The sequence below is a fragment of the Arachis duranensis genome, chromosome 5 (genome assembly GCF_000817695.3).
Source record: "Arachis duranensis cultivar V14167 chromosome 5, aradu.V14167.gnm2.J7QH, whole genome shotgun sequence".
Taxonomy (NCBI): Eukaryota; Viridiplantae; Streptophyta; class Magnoliopsida; order Fabales; family Fabaceae; genus Arachis; species Arachis duranensis.
In genome coordinates, this window is record NC_029776.3 from 62,032,968 (window position 1) to 62,047,743 (window position 14,776).

Here is a 14,776-nt window from a genome sequence, read left to right on the forward strand (position 1 = left end):
GACTCTAGCAAAGCTGAGTCACAATCTGAAAAGGTTCACCCAGTCATGTGTCTGTGGCATTTATGTATCCGGTGGAAATACGGGAAAACAAAGTGCTTAGGGCCACGGTCAAGACTCATAAAAGTAGCTGTGTTCAAGAATCAACATACTTAACTAGGAAAATCAATAACACTATCCGAAATTCTAAGTTCCCATATATGCCAATCATTCTAAACTTCAAATGATGAAGTGAGATGCCAAAACTGTTCAAAAGCAAATAGCTACAAGTCCCGCTCATCTAATTAGAACTAATAATCATTGATATGTTGGGATTTATAGTATATTCTCTTCTTTTTATCCTAATTGATTTTTAGTTGCTTAGGGAGAAGCAACAATTTAAGTTTGGTGTTGTGATGAGCGGATATTGTCTCTCAACAAATCTCCTTCGGCAAGTATATCGAATTGTCGTCAAGTAATAAGTCACAAAAGAGTAAGGTCGAATCCCACAGAGATTAACGAATTAAGCAAACAATGGTTAATTGTTTTCATTAGTTTTTATGCTAAATTCACATTTTTGGACTTTACTATGAGTTTGTGTGTTTTTCTGTGATTTCAGGTATTTTCTGGCTGAAAATGAGGGACCTGAGCAAAACTCTGATAAGAGGCTGACAAAGGACTGCTGATGCTGTTGGAATCTGACTTCCCTGTACTCGAAATGGATTTTCTGGAGCTACAAAACTCCAAATGGCGCGCCCTCAACAGCGTTGGAAAGTAGACATTCAGAGCTTTCCAGGAATATGTAATAGTATATACTTTATTCGAGATTTGACGACGTAAACTGGCACTCAATGCCAGTTCCATGCTGCATTCTGGAGTCAAACGCTAGAAACACGTCACGAACCAGAGTTGAACGCCCAAAACACGTTACAACTTGGCGTTCAACCCCAAAAGAAGCCTCAGCTCGTGAATAGATCAAGCTCAGCCCAAACATACACCAAGTGGGCCCCTAAGTGGATTTATACATCAATTACTTACTCCTGTAAACCCTAGTAGCTAGTTTAGTATAGATAGAACTTTTTACTAGTGTATTATTGAATCTTTGGACGTTTAGTTCTTAGATTTGGGGGCTGGCCATTCGGCCATGCCTGGACTTATCACTTATGTATTTTCAACGGTGGAGTTTCTACACACCATAGATTAAGGGTGTGGAGCTCTGCTGTACCTCAAGTTTTAATGCAATTACTACTATTTTCTATCCAATTCGATTTATTCCTGTTCTAAGACATTCGTTGCACTTCAACTTGATGAATGTGATGATCCGTGACACTCATCATCATTCTACCTTAGACCGGGCGCATATCTCTTGGATTCCTTGATCAGAATCTTCGTGGTATAAGCTAGAATTGATGGTGGCATTCATGGGAATCCGGAAAGTCTAACCTTGTCTGTGGTATTCTGAGTAGGATTCCGGGATTGAATGATTGTGACGAGCTTCAAACTCCTGAATACTGGGCGTTAGTGACAGACGCAAAAGAATCACTGGATTCTATTCTAACCTGATTGAGAACCAACAGATGATTAGCCGTGCTGTGACAGAGCATTTGGACAATTTTCACTGAGAGGATGGGATGTAGCCATTGACAACGGTGATGCCATACATTCAGCTTTCCATAGAAAGGAGTGATAAAAAACTGGAAGGAAGAAGTAGAAAAGCAAAGATTCAGAAAGAACACAGCACCTCCAAACACCTATCTGAAATTCCCACCATTGAATTACATGAGTAACTTTATCTTTATTTTCTGTTTATTTTATTATCTTTATTTAAACCAATAATCTCTTAATCCATTTAAATCCGCCTGACTGGGATTTACAAGATGACCATAGCTTGCTTCATACCAACAATCTTTGTGGGATCGACCCTTATTCACGTAAGGTATTACTTGGACGACCCAGTACACTTGCTGGTTAGTTGTGCAGAGTTGTGACAAAGTGTGATTCACGTTTGAGAGCACCAAGCCTTTGGAGCCATTGTTGATGATCATAATTTTGTCCACCAATAATCCACCATCATCAAATAAATCTTAATTCCATAATTAAATCAAGATATCAGTGTAACTAGGAATTTGAGTAATTAGTCACTTTCTCAAACAATTAAATCATTATTCACAAATCACAGCCTTAAATCAAAATCAGTCTCAATACCACACCAATCACATTTTCACAACCTCAACCCAAGCTTAATTCCACCAATTAATCTCTCATAACAACAAAACCAGTCACATTCACAGCAAGAATCCAAACTTAATAACATTACGATTATTAATATATATTTGCAATTATTTACTATACTTTTTGGGCATTCTTAAATTAAAATCAAGAACTTTATAATAATATCCCCTACGTCAAAGTCTCGAGGCCCACAGAATTCGAAACAGCAACAACCGCAACGGTGAATTTGGCCCAGTTTAGGTAGTGTTTCTCCAGTGACATGGCACTCCGGTGAAGGCTGAATAGAGGACATGGACGGGCAGGTACCAGTGCAAGTTCCAGCAGAAACAAAAAGGCAGTTCCAACAAGCTCAAACATCCTTCTCCAGCAGCCGCTGCGACAACGTTGAAGGCTTCCCACGATGGTGTGATGAGCGGCTCTGTGCATCATGTCTCTTCCTCTTCCCTCTGTCCAACGACTACGACGACGGTTGTGGCCACAGCAACCAGCCCTGGCAATAGTGGTCGAAGCTCCAATAGCAGTGAACAGTCCTCCTCCTTCACGTTCTCCTCTCTTCATGAGCTCCTTTTCCTTTGAAGTTCGAACGACGATGGCGACGTCTTCTCGGCAACGATGATGGTGAGACGCGGCGGGACAGCAGCGGCGGCGACGCACGGACTGCCGATAAATTTGGCTGGCGTGACGCTTCTTCTCTAACCCGCGAGCTCTCTCTTCCCTCTTAGTGACTCGACAGCAACTGGCAGGGCGCAGCGATGGCGATGGCGATGGCGAGGGCCACCAGTGGCGGCACATATCCTTCCTCCCTTCTCTTCTCTTCTCTTCTCCCGTTCTCTCCTTCCTTTCTTGCTGTGTGTGTGTGGGTATTTTGCTAGAAAACGGGAATTAGGGTTTTCTTTTTCTTCAATTGGAAATTTTGGGATTTAGAGTTAGAAAGTACGCATTTTTCTCTTTTTCTCTTCTCCGCTGTAAAGGGTATGTGTGTTGAAGGCTGTTATGCGAAGCTGAAAGAGGAATTTTAGGGTTAGGTTTCTTAATTTGAGAATTAGGTTTCTTAAATGTACTCTATTAAAAATATTTAAGAATATTATTTATCAATATATAGTTAAGTTCAATTAATTATTTTTAATTTGAATTAAAAAATAAACATATTAATCACATTTTTTATAAAATATAATTTAAACTCAACATTAATTATTCAAATTAAATGATATAGCTTTTCATTATTTTTTTATCACCAGGACTTTACTTTCAAATTATAAAATAACCAATTATAATAAAATTACACAAAATTATTAATTAACTTAAATTTAGTATTTATAAAATTAATTTAATTATTCTTAACAGATTATTTTCTAAAAAAGAAGAACACGAATTAAATTATAAATTATTCATAATAAAAGTTACTTAAATTAAATTATAAAATTCTTTCTTATTTTTCAATTACAAAAATTATAATTTTAATTATACCAAATATTCAATAAAAATTATATAAAAATTCTAATTAATTTAAAACTCCTTATATAAAAATTCTAATTGATTTAAAACTCCAATTATTATAAAAAAATTACATATAACTCCTAATTATTTTTAAATTAAAAGTATTATTGAATTTTATTTAATTATTTTCAGTAAAATAATTTTCTTAAAATAAAATTCTCAACAAATATAATAAATTTAATTATCCAAAAATTCGAGATGTTACAATGCCGGTGTTTCATCTTGCCGTAGGAGTTCCATTGTGCTTAGTAGAGTAGACGGCACAGAGAAGAGTGAGGCGCGAGTTAGGGGGTGACCACTTAGGGTTTTTTTAGTAGTTCACCTTTTTACTTTTAACATNTTTTAGATTTTCAATAAGTTTTAGTTAACATTGAAAATCTGATTATGAATAAAAATTATATATTAATTTTTTAAAAAATATAAAATAATGTTTATAATTTTAAAAATTAATGAATATAAACAACAAGTAAAAAATTTTAATTTTTTTAAAAAATAAAATTATTCTAAACAAATTATGTAAAAAAATTTTTCTTACCCTCAAAGTGTTTAACATTTTGAAAAAAAATCGTTATAAAATATACTTACATTTTGTGACAAACAAATAAGTTGTTACAAACAATGTTGAATTTTGTGACAAATTAATTTTTTGTTACAAAACAATTGGAGTTTTTGAAACAAAAAGATTATTTGTTACAAAATATTGCGACTTTTTTCAACTTTTTTTTGTTATTTTGTAACAAAACAACAGGTCGTTACAAAAACTAACATAATTTGTAACAACAAAAGTTAGATTGTTAAAAAATATTAGCATATCTTGTAACAACTTGTTATGTTGTTACAAAATATTATTCTTCTGTAACAATCACCAATTATTATTACAAAAAATCATCTTTTGTAACAATTTTAAATTTGATACAAAATTTTTGTTACTAGTGTTCCATTTTCTTGTAGTGTCACCCAAGCTAGATGGTGCGCAAAATTGAACTCCTTAAGTTTCGCAAAGATAGATCGGCAAGTTCACCAGGTCGTGCAAGTAATACCTCAGGTAAGTGAGGGTCGAATCCCATGGAGATTGTCGGATTGAGCAAGCAATGGCTATCTTGTAAATCTTAGTCAGGCGATTAGAAAAGATGGTTGTTTGTTTGAAAGCATAAACGAAATAGTAAAGAACGAAATGCCAGATTAGTGTAAAAGCAATGATAGATATTCAGTTAAGGCTTCGGAGATGCGTATTCTTTCTGGATTAACTTTTCTTATTGTCTTCTTCAATAACGAATGGTTTATTCAATGGCAACTGTAATTGACTAACTCATGTAGCATTCTCATCAAGTTAGTCTCTTCTAAACTATAGCATTCCACCACATCTAAGCAACTCATGTAGCATCCTTATCAAGTTAACTTACGACTTCCCACTATAGCCGAAGATGAAGCACTAAGCAATTCACTCCCCTTCATGATCCTACTTAAAATGCCACAAACAAGGTCGGATCTTCCGGATCAGGGAACGCTGCTTCTCAGACTCTAGCCTTAACGCCATAGAGACCTCAGTAACCCACGGTCAACGGGATTTTTTGTCAGTTATCCAAAGTCGCCTAGGCACGCTCTTGAAATCGGCAGTGCACACTCTTGCTGTGGTTCAATGCTATCCGGGTTAGGACTCAAACGGAACCCATGTAGAATAAGGATGATTGTCACGGGTCATCCTCAATTCATATGATGAAGATTGAAAATAAACAAGAGAATGGAATCAAACATGTATTGAAATAGAAACAGTAATATTATTAATCCATGAGAATCAGCAGAGCTCCTAACCCTAACTTAGGAGGTTTAGTAGCTCATGATTTTACAGAAAACAATGGTGAAATGTATGAATGGGCAAAGATCTCTAACAGTGGTGATCTTTTTTCTATATATAATAACCTAATAACAAAGAAGTACAAAAAGTATGACAGACTAGACTAGAAGTGTGAAAATCCATCATTGGGCCTACTTTGGTTGAGTACTTGGGCTGAGCTTGGTGTCAATTTTAAGAAATGGGCGTTGAATGCTTTAGTGCTGCCTTGCTTCTTAGTGGGTGTTGAACGCCCCAAAGGGGTTGGTTCTTGGGCATTCAACACTAGCTTGTCTCTTTGGGGCGTTGAACGCTAGCAAGGGGGTAGTTCCTTGGCGTTCAACGCTCAATATGGGCAGGCTCTTTCAAAGATAAGTATAGACCATTATATATTACTGGAAAGCTCTGGAAGTTAGCTTTCCAAAAATGCCGTTAAGAACACGTCATTTGAACCTCTGTAGCAACAGAAATGCTCATTTAAATGCATAGAGGTCAGAATTTGACAGCATCTGCTACGCTTTCCTTACCTCTGAATCAGTCTTTGCCAAAGCTTCTCAATTTCAGCCAGAAATTACCTGAAATCATCAGAAAACACAACAACTCAAAGTAGAATCCAAAAATGTGAATTTAGCATTAAAACCTATGAAAATATAATAAAACTTAAACAATAAGAAAATGATGCCAAAAAGCGTATAAAATATCTGCTCATCAGAACACCAAACTTAAACTATTGCTTGTCTCCAAGCAACCAAAAACAGGTAGGATCAGAAAGGAGAGAAGAATACAATAAATCTCAGAGTTTTCAATGAAGCTCAGTTCCAATTAATAGCGGGGCTAGTAACCATTTATTTCTGAACAGTTTTGGCTTCTCACTATCCCTTGAAGCTCAGAAGTGTTGGTGTCTTTAGGAATTCAGAATCCGAATGATATTATTGACTCTCTTTTTCTAATATTACCATATAAACGCCACATACACTTAACTGGGTGAACCCAATTGGATTGTGATTCAGCTTTGCTAGAATCCCCAGACAGTGGTACCCAGAGATCTTAGGCACACTCTTTTGCTTTTGGGATCACGACTTTAACTGCTCAGTCTCAAGTTTTTCACTTGACACCTACACACCATAAGCATTTAGGAGAAGGAGTTCATTTGGACTTTTTAGGCCAAGATTTTGTTTCTTTTAGGCTCTCCTAACCATTGATGCTCAAAGCCTTGGATCCTTGCTCTTGCCTTTTGGTTTTAAGAGCTATTTGCTTTTTCTTTTTCTTTTTTTTTCGATTTTCTCTTTCTCTTTTTTTTTCTTTTTATTTTTATTGCTTTTTCTTGCTTCAAGAATCAATTTTTTGGATTTTTCAGATTACCAATAGTACTTTTCCTTTTTCATCATTCTTTCAAGAACCAGCACACTTAACTCCAACATCAAATATGCACTATTAATTCATGCATTCAGAAAGTAAAAGTAATGGCACCACATCAAATAATTGGACTATTCTTATTATATAATTCGAGTTCATGCATCTTACTTCTCTTTTCCAAATAAAATTTTTCTTTTAAGCATAGTAAGAGATGCATGGAATAATTCATAGTTTTAAGACATAAACAAAGATGATCATGCACTAGAAATAGAAAACAGACAATGAAATACAATGGAAAATAGAAAAATAACATAAGAATAACATAACCAAGGGTGATGGGATGTAACCACCTTAGTGACGATGGCTACTGCTTCCTCTGGTGGATCCATTGGAGCGTTTAAGCTCCTCTAGGTCTCGTCCTTGCCTTTATTGCTCCTCCCTCATAGCTCTTTGATCTTCTCTTATTTCATGGAAGATGGTGGACTAATCCTGGTGCTCTATCCTCAGCTAATCTCAGCGAAGTATTCAGTTGATCCCAATAACTTTGGGGAGGAAAATGTATCCCTTGAGGCATCTCAGGGATTTTTGGAGACGACTGCACAGGCTCTTGTGCAGCCTCTCTCACATGCTCCATCCTTCTTTTAGTTGCGGGCTTGTTCTTCTCAATGGGGACATCTCCTTCTATAACAATTCCAGCTGAATTGCATAAGTGACGGATAAGATGTGGGAATGTCAACCTTGCTTGGGTGGAGGGCTTTTCTGCCACCTTGTATAGCTCTTGAGGTATCACCTCATGTACTTCCACCTTATTCCCAAGCATGATGCAATGAATCATGATGGCTCGATTAATAGTCACTTCGGACCGGTTACTAGTAGGGATGATAGAGCGTTGGATAAATTCTAACCATCCTCTAGCTACGGGCTTGAGGTCAAGCCTTCTCAATTGGGCAAGCTTGCCTTAAGCATCCCTCTTCCACTAAGATCCTTCCACATAAATGTCTGAAAGGACTTGGTCCAGCCTCTGATCAAAATTGACTCTTCTAGTGTAAGGATGTGGGTCTCCTTGCATTACTGGCAGTTGGAGCGCCAACCTTACACTTTTCGAGTTGAAATTGAACTCCGCAAATTTTGCACAGATATACCGGCAAGTGCACCGGGTCGTCAAAGTAATACCTTAGGTGAGTGAGGGTCAAATCCCACGGAGATTGTCAGATTGAGCAAGCAATGACTATCTTGTAAATCTTAGTCAGAAGATTAGAAAAATTGGTTGTTTGTTTGAAAGCATAAATGAAATAGTAAAGAACGAAATACTAGTTTAGTGTAAAAGCAATGACAGATATTCAATTAAGGCTTTGGAGATGCATATTCTTTTTGTATTAACTGTTTTTATTGTCTACTTCAATAATGAATGATTCATTTAATGGCAACTGTAATTGACTAACTCATGTAGCATCCTCATCAAGTTAGTCTCTTCAAAACCATAGCAGTCCACCATATCCAAATAATTCATGTAGCATCCTCATAAAGTTAACTCATGGCTTCCCACTATAGCCAAAGATGAAGCACTAAGCAATTCACTCTCCTTCATGATCCTACTCAAAACACCACAAACAAGGTCGAATCTTCCAGACCAGGGAACGCTGCTCCTCAAACTCTAGCCTTAACACCACAGAGGCCTCAGTAACCCATGATCAATGGAATTTTATGTCACTTATCCAAAGTCGCCCAGGCACACTCTTGGAATCCGCAGTGCACTCTCTAGTAGTGGTTCAATACTATCCGAGTCAGGATTTACACAAAACCCATGTAGAACAAGGATGATTGTCACGGGTTATCCTTAATTCATGATATGAAGACCAAAAATGCACAAGATAATGGAATCAAACATGTATTGAAATAGAAACAGCAATATTATTAATCCATGAGAATTAGCAAAGCTCCTAACCCTAACTTAGGAGGTTTAGTAGCTCATGTTTTTACAGAACACAATGGTGAAATGTACGAATGGGCAATGATCTCTAACAGTGGTGATCTTTGTTCTATATAAAATAATCTAATAACTAAAAAGTACAAAAAGTATGCCAGACTAGACTAGAGGTGCAAAAATCCATTTGTGGGCCCACTTTAGTTAAGTACTTAGGCTGATCTTGGCGTCCATCTTGAGGAATGGCCGTTGAACGCCCATTGAGGGGTAGTTGGCGCTGCCTTGCTTCTTGGTGGGTGTTGAACACTAATAAACCCCAATTTTGTGGTTTATCTTGTGTTGAAATTGGTGGATTTTATCAACTTTTCTCACATTTATTCAATGAAATAGCATGCATTTTGGGACATTAATTTGCCAATTGTAATGTACTTTAATCCTATTCGATGCCTTGATATGTTTGTTGAGTAATTTCAGGCTTATATGGCAAGGATTGGATGGAAGAATTATAGAGAAAATCATGCAAAGTGGAGAATTCATGAAGAAATGAGCATTTGAAGAACTCAAGGTTACGCGCACGCGTCATCCACGCGTACGCGGGAGGAGGACATTCATGGCCACGCACACGCGTCACCCATGCGTACGCGTGAAAAGGAATTTTGGCAAGCGACGCGCACGCATGACGCTGGTCACATGACCTCATTAAAGTGAATACGCTGGGGGCGATTTCTGAGCTTTTCAAGCCAAAATCCAACTCATTTTTGACGCTATTTGATGCAGAATTCAAGATTGGACAAAGGGGGAGAAATTAGATTAGCTAGGATCATGCTTTAGGTAGTTTTCTTGAGAGAGAAGCTCCTTCTTCTCTCTAGAATTAGGTTTGAATTAGTTTAATCTCTCTTAGGTCTAGGCTTAATTTCTTGTTTTCATCTTGTTTTCTTTACAATTTCTTTTTCCTACATCTTCATTCTCTTAGTTTGCCTTGTTAATTTCTCTTTTATGCCTCTTCTTATGTTGATGAACTCTTGTTACTTTGATTTTCATTTAATGTAATTTATGTTTTATGTTCCTTTATTGTTTAATTGAGTTGTTATTATCATTTTCTTTGAATTGGTAGTTCTAGATTTATTATTCTTGCACTTTTATGATTCTTTCCTTTTATACCTTCCAAGTGTTTGACAAAATGCTTGGTTGGATGTTAGAGTAGTTTTTTGAGCATTCTTGGCTTAGAAAGAGAAATTGGGCAATCTTGAGTCATTAATATCCAATTTATATTGGTGATCTAGAGTGATTAGTTAGTCTTGTATCCATTAACATTACTTATGGATTGGGATTAACTAGTCTTATTTGACTTTCTCCCTATGTTGAAGATAACATTATACCTTCTTCCGATGTTGGAGATGACGAAATAAGATTAGCTCTTGTTAATTATTCTATGATGATTAATGACTAGGATAGATAACCTAGATTCTCAATCCATGCCATGAATGTCTCTTTTTAGTATTTGTTATCTTTAATTATTTATTTTATCTTCTTGTCATTTATTTTTTTCCCTTTATCAACCCAACCTGTGAAACTCATAACCAATAATTGAGCACTTGATTGTGATTCCTAGGGAGAACGACCCAGGACTAATACTCTCGGTTATTTTATTGGGTTGGACTTGTGACAACCAAAATTAAACTCTGATGGAGGATTGTTTGTTGGTTTGGAACTATACTATTGACGAGATTATTTTGTGAAATTCCTAACTGATGATAATCTTTCTATCAAGTTTTTGGTGCCATTGCCGGGGAATTACAATGTGTTGTTGTTATTGGTTATTGTATATATATTGATAGTGTGAATAGGTTTGCTCTTTGTTTGTTTGCTTGTTTGAGTCACTAGTTAGGTCCTTATTTCTTTATCTCTTAATAGTTTCTGTTTTTGTTTTCCTTTTTTACTATGAATTCTCATCACTTTGGCTATGAGTTTGGGTCAAACTATGTTGTACAGAATGGAAGCTTAAATGAAAGTTTGCATCAAGGATTTGGAAATCAAAGATGGTAGGAGCCTCAAGCATATAGACAGCCTTCTTGAAAACAATGTCCTCCTGTTTCTTATGGGTACAATCCAACTCCTAATGCTTACCAATCTAATGGATGTGGTGACCTTCATTGTGGTTGTCAACCATAATCACCACATGCATATAATTCTTTCCCTTAATATAGTTCTCAACAACCTTACTCACAAGCCCCATACCACCATACACCTCCATATGATCCTAACTCATATCCACCATACCAAAAACCATATGAGCCATACTTAAAGGCACCACTATTCCAACATCAATATTCTCAAGAACTATCAATCCCATATACATCACCTCTATACCCTTACCAAGATGAACCACCTTCGAATTATGAACCTTTTCTCCCAAACAATGAATCCTCCTTATCACCATCACCTTCAGCGAATGAAGCTCTCCAAACCTTCTTGCAAGAATAACAAAGAGATATTAGCTCTTATATCCAAAGGCAAGAAGAACAGCAAAAGGAGATAAAGAAGATAGAAATCATAGTGGCTACCATGACTGAAGCCGCTAACCGCATGACCTCCCAGCTAAGCTCATGCATTCTAGACACTCCCATTAATGAATGTGGAGGATCAACCAAAGATCATAGTGAGGGAGTGAATTTGGAGCATCAAAGTGAAGAAGAGGAGTTAAAGCAAGAATCGCAACCAAGGGAGGAAGTTGAGACAACTGAGTCGGAAGGAGTTCACATTGTCAAAGTTTGGGGAGGTCTCCTCTCCTAAGTCACCATCATCCTTTACACCATTCAAGTGGATAAAATTCATATCCCTTAACTTTCTTATTCCACTTGAATATGGGTTGCTTGAAATGGATGATTAACTTAGGAATATTTTTGGAATGAAAAGCAAGAAAGAGTTGGTTAGTGGTAGGCATCACAATTCAAGGTTCACTATGTTGAGTTACCAAAGTCTAAATGCAAGGGTTGGTGTGGTGCTACGTTGAATGGGTCTAGGAAGGTGTTTGGATGCTCAATTGAGAATTCACAAGCCTTGTCACCCAGATTTAACTATGGTAGTCAATAAGAAGATGGGTGCAAAAACAAAGTTTGGGACACCGGAATCCACTTCAACAATCAACAACTTTGGGTCCTTGTCACTTGCCTAAGATTTCTTGAAGGCTTTATGCGCCTAATTTGGGATCCCGATGGACATTGGATATGCAAGCATTGGTGGGGATTCAAGGATGAATTCAAGCATAAGCCACCATAGCAAGGACCCCATCAATTGTCCAACTTAAGGACAATAAATAAAAGTGCTAGGTGGGAGACACCCCATCATGGTAAACTCTTTCCATTCTCTTGTATATATAATCAATGAATGAACTGGGTTGCCATTGTTTGGTAGTTTTCTTCCTTTTTATACTCTTGTATATATTGCTTAGTTTCATGTTAAAATAGGTTTGATTTCATGTTTGGTTTTATTTGCTTGGTTTATTTGGGAGTCTAGAGGTGCGCAAAATTTAACTTCGCACAACTAAACCAGCAAGTGCACTAGGTCATCCAAGTAATACCTGAGATGAGTCAGGGTCGATCCCATGAGGATTGTTTGCTTAAATCAAACAGTGGTTGTTTTATAAATCTTAGTCAGGCAGATAGAAAAGTTGTTTAATTAATTAAGTGCATAAAAATAAAGTAAAGATAACAATACTCAGTGGTTTTTGACGATCAAATTCTTGCTAGTAAAGAATTTCATAGAAATATAATTGCGTTGTAAGTATAGCTTCTAAACCGGCAAAGAATCCTTTCGTACAAAATTTTGGTTGTCACAAATAACAAAACCCAATAAAATTTATAACCGAAGTATTTAAACCTCGCGTCGTCTCTCAAGGAATTGTAGGGAAGTGTTCTTATTATTGGTTATGAGTTGTGTAAATTGGGGTTTTGGGGATGAGAAATAAGAAGAGTAAATTGTAGAGAAAATAGAATAATAACAATAAAAACTCTTGGCAAGGTATGAGAATTGGAATTCCTATCCTAGTTATCCTTATCAATTGTGATGAGAATTGGCTTTTGCTCCCACTTGGTCAACCTCTAACTATGAAGGTATGTTAAGTAGATAAATCAATTTGATTCCTCAGGTCCTAGTCAATTCCAAAGAAAAGACTTAGAGTTAGGGGAATCCAAATCAATCAGCAAAGAATTCTAATTTTCAATCAATAAGGAGTTTGATAACTCAAGTGTCTCCAATTACTCAACACAAGCTAAGAATGTAAAAAGCTAAATTAAAATCATAAATATGAAATACCTCAAATTGCATTAAATAGAGAAATCAAATTAAACATGAGATTCATAAATCAAAGTAATAGAATAAATAAAAATAGAAGAGAAACCAAGGTAAAGGAACATTGAACCTAGAATGAAGAAGAAATAGCCTAAAACTAATAGAAATCCTAAGAGAGAGGAGAGAGCCTCTCTCTCTAGAAAACTACATCTAAAACCTAAAATTGTGTATATGAAAGTTATATTTTTGAATGGATGCATTCCCCACTTTATAGCCTCTAATCTGTGTTTTCTGGGCCAAAAACTAGGTAAAAAAACAGCCCAGAAATTGCTCCCAGCAATTTTTGTTAATTCTGTAGATCGCGCAGGTCACGGGTACGCGTCATCCACGCGTGCGCATCATTCAGCATTTTCCTTGCCACGCGTACGCGTCGTCCACGCGTTCACATCATTCGTGCAGATTCCAATCCATACGTTCGCGTCAGACACACGAACGCGTCACTGCGATTTTCTCCATTTCGCGCGGTCGCGTGAGCCATGCGTCCGTGTCGGTGTTTGCTGGCCATCTCCTTGGTTTCTTGTGTTCCTTCCATTTTTGCAAGCTTCCTCTCCATTCTCTAAGCCATTCCTGCCCTATGAAGCCTGAAACACTTAACACACATATCAAGGTATCGAATGGTAATAAGAGGGGATTTAAACATAGCAAATTTAAGGCCAAAGAAGCATGTTTTCAATCATAGCACAAAATTAGGAAGGAAAACGTAAAACATGCGAATTGTATGAATAAGTGTGAGAATAATGGATAAAATCTACTAGATTAAGCATATGATAAACCCTAAAAATGGGATTTATCAACCTCTCCACACTTAAACATTAGCATGTCCTCATGCTAAGCCCAAGAGAACTAAAAGAGTGAAGAGGAATGGTAGAGAGTATGAAATGCGACCTATCTATGTGAATGTAACTACATGCAAAATGTTTCGACCTACTTGGTTAAAAGTAAACAAATCCTTCAAGAACAAATATGAACTGGATTTCACTAATTCAAATCACAAAATAAAGTACAAGTCGACTTGCAGAAGAAAATAGCTCATGAAAGCCAGGAACAAGGAATCGAGCATCGAACCCTCACTAGAAGTGTATGCACTCTAATTGCTTAGGTGTTTAAGGTTCGATCTCTCAATTCTCTACTAATCTTGCTTTCTAAGGCTTGCTTTTCTTCTACCAATCAACAAAGAATTAATGCACAGATACACATATCAAGAGGTCTTTTAAGGGTTGTAATGGTGTTAGGGTCAAGGTAGGATTGTATTTGGCCAAGTGGACTAAAATCTGAATCCTTAATTAACTTAAACTTTTCCCACCTAACTTAAGACAATCCATGTAATCATAATATAAAGTCTAACTACCCATTAACTATGTTTTGCCACATATTCATGCATCCCAGTATTAGTACAACTCATATGCATTGCTTTCACCATTTACTTTGGGGCATTTTGTCCCCTTTTATTATTTGCTCTTTTTCTTTTCTTTTTCTCTTTTTATTTTTTTCTTTTTCTATTTTTCTTTTCATAATCTATTTTTTTCCTTTTTCAATGTATATGATTAAGGTATTGAATTCATAAACTTGTTCTTAACATTTTTCACATTTTCACACAAAGTCTAACATAC